This window comes from Pezoporus flaviventris, unplaced genomic scaffold, assembly GCF_033815535.1.
Source record: "Pezoporus flaviventris isolate CSIRO_AGI_PZ_B2104156 unplaced genomic scaffold, CSIRO_AGI_Pfla_v1 ptg000054l, whole genome shotgun sequence".
Lineage (NCBI taxonomy): Eukaryota > Metazoa > Chordata > Aves > Psittaciformes > Psittacidae > Pezoporus > Pezoporus flaviventris.
In genome coordinates, this window is record NW_026892602.1 from 5,881,432 (window position 1) to 5,903,948 (window position 22,517).

Consider the following 22,517-nt stretch of genomic DNA (forward strand, 5'->3'; position numbering starts at 1 on the left):
CCTGCCTTGGTCACAGAGGGTTAGGAAAAACTGCCTTACATTGTCCTTCCCTTCTTGTTCCTCTGTTTCTCTCTTTTTTTATCTTTCTTTTGAATTTAGATAGCTTCACAATTCTAAACTCTCAAGCTTTCAAAGCATTTCACATGAGTTTAGCACATCTTGTTAGCTTAATATCTCACAGAGAAAACTTTCTTTTGGAAATATTCTAGGTCAGCCTTACCACTACTAGAAGAAGTAATTTTTCTAAGGTCTTGGTTCATTTAAGCACCAAGTATCCTCAAATACTGATATCAGAATGAGGTCCTTTGTGGTTTCCCACTGGAAGCTGATAAAAAGAAAAAGAAAAAAAAAAAAAAGAATTTTGGTCCATTCCCATCAACAGGAATGCTGCCAGAAGCTTCCCCTGTGTCCAATGGAGCCAATGCCAGGGGGCTTCAACGAGGAGCTCAGAGGAGGCTGTGACCTTTCTCCTGTGGGAAGCCTGCACTGGAGCAGGCTCCTGGCAGGACCGGTGACCCCATGGAGAGAAGAGCCAGTGCTGCAGCAGGTTTGCTATAGGACTTGTGACCCCACCAGGGACTCACACTGAAGCAGTCTGCTCCTGAAGGATTGCACCCTGCGGAAGGGACCCATGTTGGAGCAGTTTGTGAAGAACTGCAGCCTGTGGGAAGGACTCACATTGGAGAAGGGACACCACACTGGAGCAGGGGAAGAGTGTGGGGAATCCTCCTCCTGAGGAGGAAGGATCAGCAGAGACAACGTGTGATGAGCTGACCACAACCCTTGTTCCCCATGTTTTGTATTATTTTTACACTTACACATTATGAAGACAGAACAACTCACTAAAACCAGCTGGGGAGAAAACCAGAAATTGCAAACTTGAAGCAATCTGAAGATGTTCAGAATAGAATGTCAAAATAAACAGAAAAAAAGCAGGTTTTCCAAAAGAATGCTTCCTCTCCCCTTCCCTGTCCCCCAATTCCTCTGTCTCCTACAGAGCCAGCAGCAGATGTTTCAGAAACCATACATTGGGGAGATACACAGTATTATCTGTCCCTCCTTCCATAATAGTCTCATCCAAAGGGAACAATCTAGTTCAAAGAGCACTCTGGTAGCAGCAAGTAGCAAACCTTCTATTCTAAATAGGTCTTACCTTTGAAAATAATTTTTCATGGATTAGTTTGAAAATAATTTTTCATGGATTAGTTTGAAAATTTCAAATCCAGAAAACTGTATCACAACAGTAGAAGAAGCTAAAGGATATTCTTGTCATAAGAACATTCATCTTAAACCATTCACAAGCATGTAACCTGTGAACATGATTAATTTAGGTAAAATATTCTTTCTTCATTAAGATCACAACAAAATGACCACAGAATAAAATCCTTGTGAAGAAATAATATTTTTATAAATTTAAGAAACAAGTGAAATATTTCACTCCAAAAGATAAGTGTTTTACTCCAATCCAGGAAACATATGTTTTTCCAGTATGCAAATGCTTTCCAAAAATGCAAATTTCATTTCCTCAAATACCTGTACTGATAAACACTTAATGGTAAATAGAATTTTTTAAGGAAAAAAAAAAATTATGCATGATTAACAGTAACACTCAAGAGAATGGATTCAGACATTGAAATCAGCATGAATAATTACATATGGGTTTGTTTCAAAATAAAATTATAGGTGAAAGAGGTCCTTCCTTCTATGTGTAAATGTAACAGGCAATATTTTTGTCTCTGAGTTTGGCTGCTTTTTTGTTTCTAAAAGCAGTAACGTTAAAGATGGAGTTCGGATTCCTGGTGACAAGTGATCGGGTCACAAGCTAGGCTGGGGAGAAGAAGAGAGCAATGCCCCAGAGAGATAGCACTGAAGCAGGGCTGGGATAACAATCTGGGTTAGCAACCCCTACCTTGTCATTATAACTGCAGAGTTTAAAACACCTCTTAGGTTGCTTTAAAGTACGCAGACAGACAGCTCTGCCCCTGCCTGGCCCAGGATCAAAGGACTGGAAAGGTGGCTCAGTGCCACTGCTCTCTCTGGCTCTGCTCAGCCTCACGAAGGCCAAATTCAGCACAGCTGAGAATCCATCCCAGCACGTTAATCATACAGCTTGGGTGGAATTGCTGTCATACTGGAGTTTTCATTTCCTCCATCTCTTGGATCCTGACTTTTTCGAAAGGACACAAGGGATGCTTTCTCAATTAGCAGACAACTTAATTTTGAAATGAAGCATTTTGGATTGGAAACGTCCTGTTGCCTGTAATTCTAGAAAGCAACTGAAGCTTGTGGAAGTTGAAGCACGTATTACATACAGAATATTCATGAGAGGAAGAAGAGATCATGAACTTGTTTCAGATATCACATGACAGTGATGTGAACACACCACTGGGAAAAAGAGTCCTAACCAAGCTGCTAAAAGTGTTTTCATATCAAGAAAAATATACTGCAGTTAATACAGATTAGATCTGCCAAAAGTGCAAGCTCATTTAAGCAGTCACTCTGGCGGGTGCCAGAGGGGCTTCTACCAGTACACCCTGGCACCAAGGCCAGGTGGGTTTCTCTGTCTTTTCTTTCCTTCACACAAAGGGAGACAAAGGAGAAAAAAAAATTACAGCCATTTCAGTGTGATGAAATAAAGTCACAAGATGACTTGTACATTCACAATGAACAAGTGTAGACATGATACTGGCAAAATTTCTTAGCAGAACCAAACACATTTCACCATAGCAGAGAGATAATTCAAATCTTTACTGTAGTCCAGCTGCAGTGTTGAGTTCAAGATAATTAGGGGTTCTTTATTATACTTATTTTTTAAAGGACTAAAGAACAGAGACATACCACAGCTCTGTTGCTCCACAGCTCCATTTATTCTGGAAAATGCGACTCAATATTTAGCTGGAAACTGCTGTATAGCATTTATAATTAATATCAACATAATGTTACTTAATTCCAGAAGTTGTTCATGGGAGTTACTACAGACAGGGGCTACTGTCTTCCAGCCATGGGGTGGATTACAGTTACTGTGTACACCGTATTGTGAGGGGACCAAAGCCATATCTGAGGTCACAGAGATCAAGGAGACAAAAGAAAACTCCCTGTAAAATTATAAAATATTTCAAGCTAGAAAAAGTTAGCTGGATTATGGAAATACAGTCTTTCTGAATACTTTTTTTCCCCTTCAAATCCTAGCCATCTTTAAAAGCAAGGTGACAGCTCTCACAAGAGAAATTTTTCTTCTTCTCTGCTGTGAATTGATTTAGCTCTCCTTTCCAGTGACAGAGAGACTGCCAGATTGTGTAAAGCCCAGAGATCTTTTCAGCAGGCAGTCCACTAATGACTCAAAAGTTTGCATAAGATACAGAGAGAGGCATATACAGAGAGAAAAGGGGAGAGAGAGAGAATAGAGGAAGAGAGCATTAAGCATACTCTTCATTCACCCATCATACAGGGCTCCCAAACCCAGAGGCCTGAGCCTGCTGACACGGCAGGCAGCAGCATTACTCCAGCTGGGCTTCAGGTCTCCCCAGCTGGTCATCTATCCATATATCCCACTGCCACTCCATTGATAAGCCAGTACAAACCACATCTATTCAAAAAGTACAACATATGGAAACTAGGAGTGTTTTCAGTGATTTGTTTGAACGGCTTATAGTTTTGGTCTGCAAAGTTTGAAAACTTTTTCTTTTAATAGAATGTGTCTCTTTTTCTTTTTTCTTTTCAGTATCAGTTGTAAAACTACCTAAAGTCATAGTCACATGTCAAAATCCTGACGCCTACATTTAATGATTTCCATTTCCATTCCCACAGTCTCATCCACTTACTGCTGGGGTACTACTGCTCCAGCTTTCACATGTCTACATTTTATCAGTGTTCCATGGCTTTCAGTGGAATAACTGCATGGTCATACACATACTCTCATGCAACTGCCATCTTCATTATACTAAATGGACTTCACTCCTTTGGCAGCATTAGAAGCAAAGAGGCAGTTAAGTAATTGCATATAAAGTTATACTCAAGAAAAAAAGGATAAGCAAAAACAGAATTAAGAGAAATTGTTTCTTAGAGTTTTTTTATAAGTTTTAAAATACAGACTATGGAGCAAGAAAATGAGATAATGGCTTAGTCATAAAAGCAAATAACTGTCAGGACAGCAGAAAGAAATTATTTTCTTGTGAAAAGAAAGAAATTTTCTTGTGAAAATATACCTAAAACAACCTTACTCTATGGAAACAGAGTGCTGTAACCATACTCCACTGGGAAAATGAATCCTCACACCATTAAGATAAAGAGATTTACATACCATACTTTGACATACTTAGAAATATGGCCCCAGGAATCAGAAATGTAGAACAGGTGGGTACAGAGCAGAGCCAGGGGAAGAATCAAATTAAGTCTGCACATAAATCTCTTGATTTCACAAGTTCAGAAATATTTTAACACAAAAAGTGTGAGCATTCACAAGATTATGAAACTATGTAAGGTTGTAGAAGTCTTAATTAGCTTGGACTCATCTCATAGGTCACCCAAAGAGACAAAACTAATGCACAAAAATCAGCCACAGCAAAGAGCCTGAAGTCTTTGTCTCCACTTGAAAGTTCCCATCACAAGGGTACAGTGAAACATGTCTTATCTCATAAAGTATCTCAAAGAGGCCACAGGTAGGAAAACATGGAACAACCTAAAAAGCAAGGAGGAGACACAAATGAAACCAGCTGAAGAGAGAAGAAAGGAGAGATTAAATTCTCTATATACTTTTGTGGGTCTGCAAAAAGGCATTTCTTCACAGCAAGAGTTTTAAAGAATTCTTTCAAAAATTCCACATAGTCCTAAGGAGGGTGCTCCCTTTAAAGCTCTCAAAGGTTGGCTATTTTTCATTTTCCTTCAGCTATTTCCATTTTTATCATTCTGCCTTCTGGCTAGAAACATGTACTTGGAAGGATTTGTCAGTTCTTACAAACAGTGAACATGGGGACCGCCTTGTCCTCTACTATGGACACATTCACCAAGGGCTACTGAACATTCACCAGCAGAGGATGGTATGAGATATAAAATGAAACCTCAAGTTAAGTACTAATTCAAGCTAACTACAAACTACTACCATGTATACCACCAGTTAAGGAAGTATTGTTGTCATATATCCCCTAGTGTCCAGTGATAACAAAGGATGTGTAAGAGACTTGCATATAAATGTTATGATACCTTTACAACTTTCTCTTTTCTGCCCTAGGGAGACATAATCCTGAAGGCTAAAGGAAGACAGGAGGGAAAACACTGAGGCATAGACTCCTAACTGGAAGGTCCCTGCCAGGTTAAGTTCCCTTTGTTTGATTCCATGACATCATTCTGGCCACGGAATTCAACCAAGGAAACCCAAAAACAAAAAAAGGAAAGAAAAAATAAAGGATTAGCCATCTTTTCCTTCTGTTCAAATATTCTACGTGCCACAAAAAGCTGTTATTACTTTTATAGTTGTTTTAAAAGGCTAACTTTTCCACTTCCTTAATCTGGCTTCTTTTACTCTTCAGCCGTTGTATTAATGTTTAACCCTTTTTTCATCAGATCCTACAGCCATCAGACTCTGGTTAAAGACAAAAAAAATTCCTTCTCATATTTGATCTACCCTTTGAGAAGAGGAAAGATTATAGCAAGGGTTTTGTGCAGTACAATTAAAAAAAAAAATTTAAAAAAAGACAAAAAAGTAAGTTTGGTTTATTAGCACATTTATTAAAAGCACACTTTTATATTTATCTCAACATCTGAGGAAAAGTCTCTTCCATCCATTTGGACTCATCCCACTGCTCTCAAGATGAAAGCTATCATGCTACAGAGCAATAAGGTACCACCATATCTCCTTAACTGAGAACTGAAGAAAGATTTCAATGCTAACAGAATCTCCTATAGGCCCTGTCTGAAGCACCTGTCCATTGCATTAGGGAACTGTGCTGTAAACTTCGTACGTATCTACAGTATAAATGACATTAAGAAGTTCATGTTTAAGAAGGAAATTAATAACATAATTCTCATGTTTAAAAATGCTTAAATTAAAAATGCCTTTTACTTTTTTCCATTACTTTTCTTGGGATTTCACAGCTTTAAAGTACCATTCAACAGTACTTTTCATTTCTTTGTACTAAAGTTCTTTTTGTAACAATATGATAACCACTGATCTTTTCTAATAATGAAATAACAAATGTTGAAACACTCCTGGGAAAGAAAAAGGGTGGGAAAACAATTCCTGGATTATGAGATATCCCTTAGAAAATTTCAGCTGTATGTAAAAGGAGAGGAAAAAAAAGAAGAGTGGTGCCTTGTTTAAAAAACAATGGCTTTCCATCCAGAATTATGAGGATAAGAGCTAATAAACTGCCTGACAAGCAAATGTAGGTAAAAGCTTGAGTTTGTATAGCATTCTGAAAAGTCCTACTACAGTTTAAGTTTACACTTGGTAACTGCTCATTTTCCCTTGAAGTGTAGTACAGTCAGATTCAGATTAATATAAAACATGATCCATTTTAGAGAAATTATCGTATCTGATGTACAGAACAAAAAGGACCATATTGTTACTTCTCAGACACAGTCAATAATCTTTTTCTTTTTTTTCTTCTGAGGCTGACATAAAGTCACCAGATGGGTCATAATGGAAACAGTATCTTCCACCTCTTTGTATCTGAGTAAATTACTTCCTTTCAAGATGAATTCTCCAGAAAGAAAATTGAATTACCTGAGTGCTGATCCACTTCAAAGGATGTCCTTTATAGGAAGCATAATCAGATTCTGATGCTTTGATCAAGGGAATCTATGAACCTGCTTACTTGATCACAAACTCTACTATTTGCTGTGAAGAGATAACTAATCAATTACAGAACATACACCTGCTCTGAGTAACGTTATTGATGACTTGTGAGAAGGAATGCATAATTCAAAGAGCAAACCTCTTTGGAGAGCTGGCAGTGGCTGTAGACTGAAGAATTCAAATGAGACAGAGGGTGGCCAGCCTAGAAGTAAGTTGCTAATAATTAAATGCGAGTATCTGCTGCGCCTTCATTTGAAATGGAGCTTAACAGCAAAAGTAAGGGACTCTTGCTCAAATCTGGTTAGTAGTATGGTCTGCCAGCACAAACCCTGCCACCCTTCCCTGCCCTAGAGCAAGCCTGGTCAGCTTCACAGCAGAACCTGATCATTTCTGCCATATCAGAGTAAGGACTCACTGGTCCAGGGAAGCTTATACAAGGGCAGAGCTCATTTGCCCATCTTGTATGCCATGCACCAGCCTGTGTTTCCGTGCACCATCTTTTCTCAAAGGGCCAGGATCTTCTAGACTTTTCTCAAACATGTATGTGGATGCCTTGCTCCTTCATGACTCCAGGGCTTCCATAACTAGTATTTTAACATTTCAGTGAGAAGCAAATTTCATTCATTCCAAAAACATCCTATGTTTCTTACATTGAAGACATTGTAAATGAGAAATTAAAACTAGCCTGAATATTTCAAAATCCAACATAATAGTTCACAAGACCTATAGTACTGGACTGTAATCACAACAAAATTAACTGTAATAATTACATCTATGTGCTGAAGAGTCTTTATTGCACTACATGAACGTCTTGGAGTATCTTTACAATTCAGACATATAGGAAATCTGTGTCATTAACTATATCTGAGTAATTAAAACTTACTTATTGAGTGCCTTCCAACTCTTGATTGAGTTATGCCCAGACCCACAGGTGCCCTCCTTTTAAGCCCAAAACAAACAAAAAACCTCTGCAAAACACATACAACCTACAAGTGCTTTTCTTCAAATTTTAAAATAGGCTTGAGGTTAAAGTAGGAAAGAATCTAAGTAGAAGTTTTGAGTGCTTAAGAGTACTGAAAAAAGAGACTGCAAAGTCATCTTTGTAACCTTATCTACTCTAAAAAATCCAAAGATCAAAATGTTTGTCTATTCAAAACATTGTATTTTCCTATATCCATTTTTAAAAAAGCAGCTTTTTCTTTTTTTCATTAAACTCAGTTGAATTGGGTTAGACTTTAAGATTATATTTCATTACATGGTCTTTGCTTAATGCTTCAATGGTCAGTCATGAGCTGACTTTATCCATTGCAAGCAACACAAGAGCTGACCATGGAGAGCTGAATGTAGCCCTTAGAATACAGTCTTCTGCCATTTTGGCCTTGAACTGTAAGCATACACAGAAGATAGAAAAATAAAGTGTCTGAGGTCTGGACAAAATTTTGCTGAATCACTCAGGTGAGGACCTCAGCCAAACCTAAGACTCTCCTGCTGTGAAATACTGCAAAGCTTTTGAGGATGGGAGCCCTCAAAAAGCCATGTTACAGCAGCTAAAATTCAGTGGCAGCAGTAACTGGCCACAGGTTTCTAAACAATCCAGTGAAGCATGTGCATCCCTTAGTCCTTCTCGCATTTTGAATTTATGTGAAGATGTTTATTTTATTGCCTTTTATTTCCAAGACGAAGGAAATCTATAGTCCACGACCAGAATTAATAACATTAAAAGAAAGAGAGGAAAAAAAGGCATGAGTCATTTGAATTCAGTTTTTATGTAGCATGCCAAAATAGGCTGAAGTTAAAAGTGAACGCAGTGCACTGAAAGAATTGTAAGGTTTGTTTTTATCTTTCTTATTGAACAGATTCCTGCAGTTTACTTTTTTGAGCATCTTACGGCATCTTTGGATTAGGTAACAAAGAAATTCCTTTTTGACACAGCATGTGGTCAAATGAAGATTCTGTTCAAAGTGACATGAAATCAAAAATATTGGCTATATAACAGGTATTGTCTTTTTCTATACCTCTGTTCTTCATTGTCAGTAGCAGCCATAACTGAAGAGACACACTCACAAAGAAGTAAGAAATGTTCAAAGTGGGCAACAGATGCTTTATTAGAAGGCAAACCTTTCTCTTTTCTCTATTCATTTTATCCTAACACCAGCAGGTTTCCAAGGGGGAGCAAAAGCAGCTTTGAAGCTTTTTTTTTCTTCCAACTGCTGTACTTTTTTAAAGAGGTCCTAATTTCAAATGCTTTACTGAAGTCTGACTTAGTACTCTTATGCTACAGAATATTTAATGCTTTAAAAGTAGGATCACTACCAGTTCCCCTTTATATTTGCAATTTTTTTCTGGTTATTAATGGGACAGACAAGTCCCAGTTATTGGTACTTGCAGAATTCTCCACCTCCAGGACGAAAACAATACTCATCTTGGGTGGCAGGGAGCTACGGGGGACCTTTGACCTGAGTAGTCTGGGAACAGTTCATGGGTTTGTTCCAGTGTCCTATATGAAAACAGGTTTTACCTCCACATGCATAAGAAACTTCTGATGTTACTTACAACAACTAGTGCATACTCAGGCTAACTTCTTAATTGAAGTCAGTTGGAGTTTTGCTCAATCACTGAACACTGAATTGGATTGAAAACAGCAGCAGATACTAAGCTAGGGTAAACCAAGCTTGTTCCACAGAAACCCATCTGTATCCCACCTCAGAGTTCCAAATGCCAATGTCACATGTTCAACAAAAAGTCATCCCTGGAGCCCTATTTCACACATAAGTTTCATTACACTGTGTTGAAACTCGGAGTTGTTCAGTCTAATTATAACATGCAAAAAAAGTAGGACCAGCACATTCTTATATTCTATGCTGTCGTGGTTTAAACCCAGCCAGACAGATCGTTCACTCACTCCCAGTGAGTGGTGCCAGGCTGGAAGCAGTAGAGGCCCGCGTCCCTCCCCTCCCTGGGGGCTCTCCCCTTCCCTGCTCCCGGAGGGATGGGGAGGAGAATCGAAAGAATGCAAATCCCACGGGTTGAGACAAGAACAGTCCAGCACAACACAACACAAATCACCACTGCTACCACCACTAACAACAACAATGATAAGAGAAAATAACAAGGGAAGAGAATACAATACCACCCACCGAAAAACGAGTCCAATCCAGAAGACCCCGTGTCCTTCCGTGTAACTCTCAGTTACCCCCTCGGGCATGACGTGCTGTGGTATGGAATACCTCTTTGGCTAGCTTGGGTCAGGTGTCCTGTCTCTGCTTCCTCCTGGCTTCCCCTCCTCCCTGGCAGAGCATGAGCCTCACAAAGTCCTTGGTCACGGTAAACATCACTTAGCAACAACTGAAAACATCGGTGTTATCAGCACTGTTCCCAGGCTGAAAGTCAAAACACAGCACTGCTTCAGCTACCAAGAAGGAGAAAAATTGACTGCTACTGCTAAACCCAGGACACATGTCAATGAACAGGGATGAACAGACATAAATAGGGCTTAATGCCTATTTATGGGACTATGTAGGAGCCATGGGGACTGGATATATATATCAGCATTGTGTATATTCTCTCCATGGAAGCACACAAATGGCTATTCAGTGCAAAAGGTTTGTTTATACCAGCAAAAGTATCAAAGTAACAGTTCACTAACCAGGCCCCAGAGACATGAAAACAGATGACATGTTAATAAAAGACTGCAGTCACTAGAGGTACTGGAATATAATTATGTGTATCACATTCCATTTCATCTCACTTCAAAACTGCCTTGTGAATTAGTATTTTAATTAATACCTGGTCAGGTTATACATTCTGTTCAATAGCTGACCAACAGATCAGCCTCAGACATTGCTCTCCATGTGACTACCTTAACGTGGTCTAGAACATCAGAACAACAACAGAAGCAGATCAGCTTTGGTTCTAAGGTTACTTAACTCCTACAGGGAGCCGGAAGCAATGAGAAACCAGTCTGACAAATAAGTGATCTGTGTCAAGGCAATTCACTGATTCTGACTTCTGCCTTCTCCATGAGCGCCTAACCTTTACCTCAAAAGGTAATCACCTGTTCAAAATCTCTTGGGCATCTCTTTTTTTTCATTCCTGGTTCTCCATTTTCAGGGAATTGGACAAAGCAATCTTTGGTGGTTTTTTTAATGCATCTCAGGTAACAGCACAATTATCTGAGGTCAGCTTTTGCTACATCGTACTTACCATTCCCTCACCTAGCAAAAATATAACCAGGCAGAAGTTTTAGCTAGAAACTTCTACCTGGAGAAGAATTAACTTAATTCTAAGTGGTAACTTAGAAATCTGTATGACAAAAAGGCTCAGTAAGTCTGTGATTCCTTTTAAAATAAACACCTGATAAACTTTCAGACTATCCATCTGCACTGTTCTCAGTCTTCTAAATCCAAGTAGAAGGCATACTGTAATACAATAGTATCTGTCTTACACAGAGCTGTTTTGTTATCCAAAAGCTGAATTTCTTTTTGGCAAACAAGCTGTAAGAGTGACAATTTAAAAATTACAATATATAAAATATAGAAGTAATACTTTCACCTGACCATGGTCATTATTATATTTTTCCAAGGGTATATTCATAACACCTAAGAATCCATCTCAGAGGAGCAGAATTAATTTTATGCTATTTTTTTATGCTCATAAGAAATAAAGATGTTCAGTGTTTATTGCGGATTATTTATATTTTTTGTGTTAAGCTTTGTAAAAATGTATCTGAAGCAACAGAATGACAAAATGACTTTAAGAAGTAGCATGAAAGAAAGCAGACTGTTTACAGAATGGGACCATACATTTAACTATTGAATATATATATGTATTGAAAGGCATCTTTCTGAAGAAAGTGAATGAACTTACAAAAGTAAAATCAGGAAAGCAGGATTACATGAGGAAAACAAAAAAGGGGAGAAGGCCAGGAAAGATCAAAAGAGTACATGGGTAGATGAGCTGGATTAAATGAACCTGCAACATCAAGGTTCATACAAAATAGACAGTTAAAAAGTCATAATTTAAGAAGGCTTGAAGTGATCCAAATGTGAAGAAATTGCAGACATTACCTTATAAAGTAAGATATTGAAGCTCATATCTAAATAGGTAAACAGAGTCCAAGGTTCTACTAAACACTAAGCTCTGACTCTGTTTGCATGATTTAGGAGGGAACACAAGGCAGTTGTCAGAGGAGGTGGCTGCTGCAGATCCCAGTTCCTGTCTTTCTGAAAATTAAGTTCTGTTGCCTTTCTAGTCTCCACATTTCTAGTGATGCAAGATTTATTTAGAAAAGGTTTTCAATAGAGCAGATGATGATTCCCTGGCGGTACCCCATCCAAGTACTAACCGAGCCAGATGGTGATAACTGGAGAAAAGAGACTACATTTTTACTCACCTGTCACAGGTAGGTTCAGAAACCACCTGTTCTTATCCCAGTATTCAAAACAAGCTTGACAAACTACAGTAGTAGCTGTTGTCCAATCAGCAGGGGTAGTTTCTGATGCTACTACCCCAGAGAATACCACAAACAAAAAACTTGGCAAGTACTGATAAAAGAAGTGGGAGCTGGGTGGTAAGGAGGACAATATATCATAAGGCAGCCATTATTCAATACACTGTGAAACATGGTGAACTTACTGAGCTGCTCCTTCTAACAGCCTAATAATTTGTCCTGCTAAAGAAGAAATAACATAGAATAAATTTTGGAAAGCAAGTCTTGAGTGACAACAAAGAGAGAAATGATCAAGCTGCAAGAAAAGTATGCAGCAAGCAGAGAAAATAATTTAGCTGGAATTTGGAAAAAAAATATCTATTAAGGCCAATAAATTAAATCCTAGACCTAGTAAATGGAATGGTTTGGGAAGTGTTGGTTTTAGGTTTTTGTTTGCTTGGTTTGGTTGTTTGTTTTGTTGTCTGTGTTGCTTTAGGTTTTGTTGGTTTCAGGGTTATTTTGCAGGGGGGCTGTTTTTATTTTAATCAGCTTCAGGAAGGCCAGCATTTGACTAGTCTATTATTTATTCACAGCAAAGAAGCCAAAAAGTCTCTAATATATGGAAGAAGAATCTGCTTCTTGAATTGCTTCATTTTAGTATCGAGTGGGTTTCCAAAAGCATGCACAGGGCAAGAATTTACTCAGATAACGGGATGCTCACTTCAGAATTTGTCTTTCCCTAGAAGCTTCTCAATTAAAGAATATTTCTGTTCTCATCTCTAAATCCATGGGCAAAAGCTAGTTGCATATACATATATATGTATACTTGTGTCCTGGGTTCAGCAGTAGCAGTCATGTTTTTTTCCTTTGCGTTAACTGGTGCAGTGCTGTGTTTTGACTTCTAGTTTTGAGAACAGCGTTGGTGAAGCCGATGTTTTCGGTTGTTGCTAAGTGATGTTTACCCTGACCAAGGACTTTGTGAGGCTCATGCTCTGCCAGGGAGGAGGGGAAGCTGTGAGGAAGCAGAGACGGGGCGCCTGACCCGGGCTAGCCGGGGAGGTATTCCATACCACAGCACGTCATGCCCGGGGTGGGGGGTAACTGGGAGTTGCCCGGAAGGACAGGGGCTTCCGGGTGGAACTCGTTTTCTTGGCCGGTGGTATCGTATTCTCTTCCCTTGTTATTTTCCCTTATCATTGTTTTAGCTGATAGTAGCGGTGGTGATTTGTTGCTGGACTGTTCTTGTCTCAACCCGTAGGAGTTGCACTCTCTCGATCCTCCTCCCCGTTCCTCCGGGAGCGGGGAAGGGGAGAGCCCCGGTGCAGGGAGGGGGGGGGAGACGAACACGGACCTTGATTGTTGTCAGCTTGGCACCACTCACTGGGAGTGAGTGAACAAGTTACCTGACTGGGTTTAAACCACGACAGTTCTTTTTGGCGCCCAACGTGGGGCTCGAGGGGTTGAGATAAGAACAGATCTGACTGGATTGATAGTCACTCGTCACAATGCTGATTTATTGGCTCTCAAGGTTTTTCCTCTTGATCTCACAGTTTCAGTATACCATATCTTACGTCCATCCGGTATTGGCTGTATTAGTGTTTTTCAAGTGTGGGGCTTGGGCTAAGGTTTTTATCCCATTGTACTTTATGGTAATGACTTGTAATACAATAGAATCATTGATCATGAAACTGATCTGGTTTATGTTCCCAGTGTGGTCACCACCTTTATACTTTGGGAGGTATATGATGGAGGTGCTTAGCAATTACACATCTTTTTTCTCCTTCTCAGGTGCTCAACCTGTGAAGGAGACATCCTTTTACCCTCCTAGTCGTCCCCCCAGACCATTTACATTTGAGAGTTTTGAATTTTTTAAATGGCCTTTTAATGCTCTTGAGACTTGTTTGCTGATGGTGATGGGAATCACCATGCTAACACGCATACAGAGTGTGTTTTGCCCACTACTGATTTCAAGAGTTAAGCAGAGTCAGGTTTGGGTCTTGTCTGGGGTCAAACGACGATGTAGGAGGACCGAGAGATTTTCCCAGAGGCTGGACAGCCATGAGTGGCAGGGTGTGTGGGATAGTATGGGCAAGTATCTAGGTCAGTGGGCCCCTCCAGTATTTTGGAATTTCACTACCGAACAACTGCAAAATCCAGAAGAATTAGTAAAACACTTAAATGAGGTGTGTGGTCATTCTGGCCATACCAGAGATGGACAAATCACGGCAACGTGCTGGGGCTTGGCCTATGCTTACAGGGCCTTGTTCAACACTATTCAGCACCTTCAAAAGGAAAAGAATGTCGGCGGATTTGAGGGCAAAGTGACAGTCGCTACTCAAACTTTGGCTGCAATGAACTGCGCAGCTACCCCAGTGGCAAGTACAGCAGCTGCTCAAACTTCAACTGCAACAGACAGCGCGGTTACCCCAGCTCCAAGCACGGTAGCTACACCACCCCCAGCAACAAGTACAGTCGCTACTCAAACCACAGTGATAATCACTGCAGCCAAACCAGAGGACCAAGTCGTACCAATATCAGTTGCCCCTGTACGCAAGAGAACAAGCAAAAAGGAGGCAAAAAGGGTGAAGCGGGATGAAGAACCAATGAATTCACCACCCGGTCCAGAATCTGATCAGGAGTCATCCTCACATGACGAAGAAGAAGAAGAAGAGGTAACTTCTCGACCTCGGACCTCAACCGAGCTGCGGAATATGCGAAAAGATTTTACCCGTCAACCAGGGGAGCACATCATCACCTGGTTACTCCGATGCTGGGACAATGGGGCCGATGGTCACGAACTAGAAGGTACAGAAGCCAAGCAGCTGGGATCACTTGCTAGAGAAGGGGGAATTGACAAAGCAATTGCAAGAGAGAAAAAGTCCCTCAGCCTTTGGAGGAGGCTCTTGGCAGCTGTGAAAGAAAGGTTTCCGTACAAGGACGATGTTACGAGTCGTTCGGCCAAGTGGACTACTATAGACAAAGGCATCCAGTCTCTGAGGGAATCGGCCATCGTAGAGATGATCTATCACATCAAGCCGAATAACGGGGATACACCTATAGATCCAGATGAAGTTGAATGTACACGACCCATGTGGCGAAAACTTACACGGAATGCACCGTCATCATATGCCCATTCATTGGCAACAGTGACCTGGAATGACATAGTACCACTAACAGTGGATGAAATGGTTCATAAACTCCGAGAGTTCGAAGACAATCTCACTCCTTCCATCATCTCAGCTGTGAAAAAACTGTCCCAGGACCTCGACAAATTGAGGGACGATGTATCTGATTTATCCAGCTCCTCACGTGTACCAACACGCGTCTCAGCTATTAACAAAAGACGTCCTATTGTTCAAGAGAGGAGATACAGAAGGTATACGCCACGGGGTACCCTATGGTTTTACCTGCTGGATCACGGAGAAGACATGACAAAGTGGGATGGAAAACCTACTTCAGCTTTGGAGGAACGGGTGAGTGAACTGGAGAGGGGAGCAAGGGCCAAGACTGATCGTCCCATGAGAGCTACGGCTTCAGTCTCTGGTGAGCAGTTTCCCAGATGGAGTGGAAGAGCTGATTTTACTCCAGCTCCTGTGATAACGAAGAATAATCCCTTTCAACACGACTTAAGTGTCCAATGCTGTGACGACCATTAGAGGGGCCCTGCCTCCAGCCAGGTGGAGGTAGGGGACAATCGGATTTACTGGACTGTGTGGATCAGATGGCCTGGCACATCAGTCCCACAGAAGTATAAGGCTCTAGTAGATACCGGTGCACAGTGTACCCTGATGCCATCAAGCTGTCAAGGGGTGGAACCCATCTATATTTCTGGAGTAACAGGAGGATCCCAAGAGTTGACTGTGCTGGAGGCTGAAATCAGCCTGACTGGGAGGGAGTGGCAAAAGCACCCTATTGTGACTGGTCCAGAGGCTCCATGCATCCTCGGCATAGACTACCTCAAGAGAGGGTACTTCAAAGACCCAAAAGGGTACCGGTGGGCTTTTGGTATTGCTGCTTTGGAGACTGAGGAAATTGAGCAGCTGTCCACCTTGCCTGGTCTCTCAGAAGATCCCTCTGCTGTGGGGTTGCTGAAAGTTGAAGAACAACAAGTGCCAATTGCGACCACAACAGTGCACCGGCGGCAATATCGCACCAACCGAGACTCCCTGATTCCCATCCATCAGCTGATCCGTAGACTGGAGAGTCAGGGGGTGATCAGCAGGACCCGCTCACCCTTCAATAGCCCCATATGGCCAGTGCGAAAGTCTAATGGAGAATGGAGACTAACAGTAGACTATCGTGGCCTGAATGAAGTCACACCACCATTGAGTGCTGCCGTACCGGACATGCTAGAACTTCAGTATGAACTAGAGTCAAAAGCAGCCAAGCGGTTAAAGCCTCTTTGGTATGGAGGACGATGGTTGAAGTATAAATATGGGGAGGCCTGGCAGATTGACTATATCACACTGCCACCAACCCGCCAAGGCAAGCGCCATGTGCTTACCATGGTGGAAGCAACCACCGGGTGGCTGGAAACATACGCTGTGCCCCATGCCACTGCCCGGAACACCATCCTGGGCCTTGAGAAACAGATTTTGTGGCGACATGGCACCCCAGAGAGAATTGAGTCAGACAATGGGACTCATTTCCGGAATAACCTTATAGATATTTGGGCCAAAGAGCATGGCATTGAGTGGGTATATCACATCCCCTACCATGCACCAGCCTCTGGGAAAATCGAACGGTACAATGGGCTGTTAAAAACTACACTGAGAGCGATGGGTGGGGGAACTTTCAAGCATTGGGATACACATTTACCAAAGGCCACCTGGTTGGTCAACACCAGAGGATCTGCCAACAGGGCTGGCCCAGCCCAGTCAGAACTTTTACATATTGTAGAGGGGGACAGAGTTCCCGTGGTGCATATGAAGAATTTGCTGGGGAAGACAGTCTGGGTTATTCCTGCTTCAGGTAAAGGCAAACCCACTCGTGGGATTGCTTTTGCTCAGGGACCTGGATATACTTGGTGGGTAATGCGGGAAGATGGGGAAGTCCGATGTATACCTCAAGGGGATTTGATATTAGGGGAAAACAGCCAGTGAACTCAATTGTATGCTGTTGCCTGCTGTGTAATGCTTTTATAGCCCATCAACTAGATGTCTCCAGGTCACCAGCGACTGGCCCTGACTTCCCTCCAGCCATCATCCCAACAGAGAATGAACTTGGAACATCATGGACCGAATGGACTCGGCAGCATTATAGGGATTGGTCCATGCACTAAGAAAATGATTTTTTTTCCTCTTGGTCTGTATGTATATGGATGTATATATGTGGGAGAGCAATGGTGTATTGAAAATGTGGGATCTGAGCACGACGTGAATGGTATGGAATAAGGGGTGGATAATGTCCTGGGTTCAGCAGTAGCAGTCATGTTTTTTCCTTTGTGTTAACTGGTGCAGTGCTGTGTTTTGACTTCTAGTTTTGAGAACAGCGTTGGTGAAGCCGATGTTTTCGGTTGTTGCTAAGTGATGTTTACCCTGACCAAGGACTTTGTGAGGCTCATGCTCTGCCAGGGAGGAGGGGAAGCTGTGAGGAAGCAGAGACGGGGCGCCTGACCCGGGCTAGCCGGGGAGGTATTCCATACCACAGCACGTCATGCCCGGGGTGGGGGGTAACTGGGAGTTGCCCGGAAGGACAGGGGCTTCCGGGTGGAACTCGTTTTCTTGGCCGGTGGTATCGTATTCTCTTCCCTTGTTATTTTCCCTTATCATTGTTTTAGCTGATAGTAGCGGTGGTGATTTGTTGCTGGACTGTTCTTGTCTCAACCCGTAGGAGTTGCACTCTCTCGATCCTCCTCCCCGTTCCTCCGGGAGCGGGGAAGGGGAGAGCCCCGGTGCAGGGAGGGGGGGGGAGACGAACACGGACCTTGATTGTTGTCAGCTTGGCACCACTCACTGGGAGTGAGTGAACAAGTTACCTGACTGGGTTTAAACCACGACAACTTGCATATACATATATATATATGTATCTGAGAGAGAAGGGGCACAGACTACTATAGATATCACGACTGATGAAGTTCAGCCCCCAGGCAACTACTTCATAATAGAAGATGTCCTCGTAGGATTGCCCAGGGTACTATACAACCTCTTATAGTTTTATCTGAAGGCTAGCATTTGGAGGCACCCAAGTAGTAAAGCATTAGCCCTGAAATGCTAAAACTTCCAGCGAAATAGCATTTGAAGGAGGACGTGGTACTGTCATCTCCTATCCACTGCTGAGAGCAAGCTTTTAGCTCAGTGCTGAGGTCTAAGATCCTGAGAAAGATAGGCCCTTGCACTTACATGACCATCACCTATATCAAATAACTCAAACAAAAAAAGAACATCTCTCATGTAAATCTCTTTAGAAAATGAATAGAAAGACCTGAAAAGGTTAAAGGCTACAGCTTTTAGAGCTTTTATTGATACCAAGGAAGAAAAGGAGACAGTGTTCAAAAGTTTTATTCTTAGGCCATTTTCAACAATTCCCTTTTAAAAATCCTACTTCTATGAGAACACTCTTACCTTATTCAGAAAGTTCACAAAGAGTTTCTTTTTCTTTACCTGTATATGAGTGTGTGTGTCTAAGAATGACAGTGAAAGTATAAATCTTTTCCTTGTTCATTATGTACTCCCCTACAGCAAATACCATCTGAAGAGCCAGGGGGTCTACATAAGGTCTGTTATGTTTCAAACTTAAAACCTTCTCAGACATCCCCTCTCAATTAGATTGTTGCTTCAAGTATTAGAATAATTGTTACAAGACCTTTAGATACCTCTGGCAACTATATATGTATTTTTAAACACATAACACAAACACACACAATATCACACATGCATATATATCTCTCTGATGAAAATACATATAAACACCTAATCAAATAGTCCAGACACCTCTTCTGTACCTGAAAATGTTTACATACCTACACTAAGCCACATTTTCAGTTGTATCCTCAATCTTCTTCAGTGAAGTGCTGCTCTGAGAATATATATTTCAGCAGAGCTTTTTTAAAAAAAGTAATCTAGATAACTCGAGAGGAATGAAAAAGGCACCTTCCAAGAACACCCACCAAGAAGTTGCTCATTTTTGCAGATTCCCCTTTTTCTGATATTATTGGCACTTTAGAATCCTTGCCACTACCAGGGCCCTTTGATCCCTATGACCTGGCGCCACAATATTTGCACCCTGTGTGTTGTGAGAACTTAAAAAGGATTATTTAAGGGGGGCAGCTTGTGTAATAGCACATTAGCAAATGATTACCGCTTTCTTGACATCAGAATGATGGTTTATTAGCAGTATTTTAAAGTTTTTAGGTGAGGGAGAATGCAATTCCTCTCTGAATGGAAACAACAGTTGAATCTATAGTGAAGATGAGGAAAAGGTGGGTTCACTACAGCATTACTTCAGTCAGAGATTATTCCTTATGGGATTTACGCAGTGGTTAAATACTCATTCCCTCCTTTTCTATCCGACACCTTCTTTTGTTATTGCACCAATACAGACACTGAGTCTTTCCCACACTGAGAACTCAGTGACAGGAAAATTTAGAAATTACAACACAAATACCATCTAAGAAATAATAATAATAATCCTGCTATTATGACAAAGCCTGCTATGTTCATTAAAACAAACAAAAAAACAAAACAAACAAAACCAAAAAAACAAAAAAACCTTCCAAATCAGTAATTCTCAAAAATTATATTAACTAATGCTAATATGCATAACAATTTTTAAAAGAAAGTATTTGTGACAAATAACGTGTCTACTGGGCCTCTATGGAGAAGAGGGAATTTCTCTTTTGGAGTTAAAAGATCAATAGCTCCCTAAATTCCTATCACATCATAGACTTGAGGGGCTATAACAAGAGTCCTGCCCATCGTGTATGGTGGCTGTCTGAAGGTACAGCTCATCTAGCTTTCTTTTACTGCCTGCTGAGTGCTCATATAATCCTTGGTTTTACCTTTTATCGTTTTCTCCTCCATTACAGATATCAATCTTGCTTATTCTTTTCCTCTTTGTTAATATTCTGATCCTTCTACTAAAGCTGTAACTTCATGGGAAATGTAAAATTGGAAGGAAGATCTTTTTTTCTTACTTTCCTTTAAATTTTGGTACCTAGCAAGCTTTCTGCAAAGTATTTCCAAAAATCCCACAATAGCATGGACTTTTAAAATTACACATATAAAATACTGTGGTGCCTGAAAGCCAAAATACTTTTAGGCATTTTGTCCAGAGTATCTTGGACAACCTATCCACATGGATAATACATGTTGTGTCACTCTAGCAGAATACAACTACTGCTAATGATGTTTCAAATGCTACCTGGCCAGTCTTTGCACACTGAGATGAACAAAATCAATCAAATTATGCACAACTTCAGTCTGTTGGATACTTCACACAGACAATTTCAGTCTGCCATGTTCTCAAAACAGAAAAAAAAGAAAAGTTTAAATTTCTTTGCAGTAAGGTAGTAAATTATTTTTCTCACTCCAGACCTGGGTATTCTTCAGTAATTAATTTCCATAACAATTGAACTGGAAAGAATCAGAACTCAGATATCAGTTGACTGAAGAGTTTTTCCCTATTCCCTTGAACATAACTTAAAGAGGAACATTTGATCACTACCAAATTTCTAAAGGGAATACCATTTCAATATTAAGACTAATGAGACTAGTTTAATCTCATCCCTATAAACAAATCAGCTTAAGCCTAATGAAATCTTATTTTTGTAAATTAATGCACAAAGGAAACAGTTCAGTGTAAACAGACTTGTAGTATACATTGTTTAGGGACTATTGACTTTCGAATTAGTCTGCTTTTCAAACATTACACGTCAAAAACATAGTCAAAATGCAAATGTAGCATAAACGGCTCTATAATAAATGCTCATTCAACATTTATTCTTTCTCAAATCATCTTTTAAAGCTCTTTCATGCTAATGTGTAGAAGATGTGACATTAGAAAAATTGCTTTGACATGCTAAGGGGCTCTAAGATTAACAAAAAGAGAAAGAGCAAGATAAAGCCTTCAAAAGACTTATTTCAGAGGAATTATTACTTCCTTTGAAAGTCTTCCAAGGTTGCAGTGCATTTAAGCTTGTTGGCATACATGTAAATGAAGAACTACAAAAGTATTCAACTAAATACAACTTGAATTAAACCTTCAGGCTAATGTTAAGGAATGAGGATAAAGGCCAGACCCTAGGCTGGCAACAACTCATTTAAAATGAGTTCTTTATTTGAGGACATAAGTAAAGAATTATTATTATTTAAAAAAAAAAAATCAATACAAGAGCAAATGTAATTAATGTAATTCACATACAAAATGGCTTGAACTGATGGAATTTTCTGATTGATAAACTAGCACTCTAAAGGGGTATATTAATGTACCATGAGTTGTGCTCTAGAGCAGAAATAGTCTCAACATCTAACTTACTCTCCTTTCTCAAAACCTCCTCCACTACAAAGTCTTGATTCCATAGTAACTACAAGACAATAGGGATGTGGTTCTCATGAAAACAATGATTTTGACTTGTAAGCCTTAAGCTGTGATTTAGCCTTCTTGTCCTTTGACATCAAAGGGAAAGTTATACGCAGTTACAACTTACTCTTCAGTGTTCATTGGGAAAACATGACAGAACAAAGTCCACTCAGCTGCAAAGGCGACCCACTTGCACAAGTGGTAATGTTGTGTGCTTCTGCTCTCTTTGCCTTGCCTTGCATTCTCTCACATGTCCATATTAATTCACTGATTTCTATTAAAGCTATAATTTCCCAGAATATAAAAACACATGTCCTGAAAGCAGACTAGGGCAGATCAAAGAAAGGCCAGGCAAGGAAGAATAGGTCTGGTACTCTCTGGGGTTCCTCACCAAAATCTGTCCTGTAGCGAAGAAAAAGACACAGATTAGACCAGCTTTACTGTGAAAACACAGACAGGTGTCTGGTCCTATACAGATAGTAAAATACTACTTAATATCTCCGTTAAATGGCATACTACATTAACAGGCGCTTTTGCACCTACGTTTTCTCTTAGACTGAAGTTTGTGCTATCATAATTTTTATGGCAGATGTAGTATTGCCTCAAAAGAACCACATCACAGCAATAGCTGTTTTAAGAGATCATGTGTGAGACATCCTTCTCATAAGGATCACAGCTCTGTTTAAGCAGGCTGCTTTGGAAAAATAGCTTATTAACATTCTAACTTTATATGAATGTTGGTAATAATTTTAGGTCAACAACATATGGCAGAATTTT

At 40.5% G+C, this 22,517-nt stretch overlaps 1 long non-coding RNA gene across 1 annotated transcript in view; it reads right to left on the bottom strand.

Moving 5' to 3' along the window:
• Positions 1 to 5,772: 5,772 nt before the first annotated feature.
• LOC133277227 (uncharacterized) overlaps positions 5,773 to 22,517 on the bottom strand; it is a 45,188-nt gene continuing 28,443 nt past the window's right edge. Inside the window, exon 3 of the long non-coding RNA XR_009746139.1 lies at positions 5,773 to 5,961. This is a non-coding gene — a long non-coding RNA (uncharacterized LOC133277227). The remainder of the gene's footprint in view (positions 5,962 to 22,517) is intronic.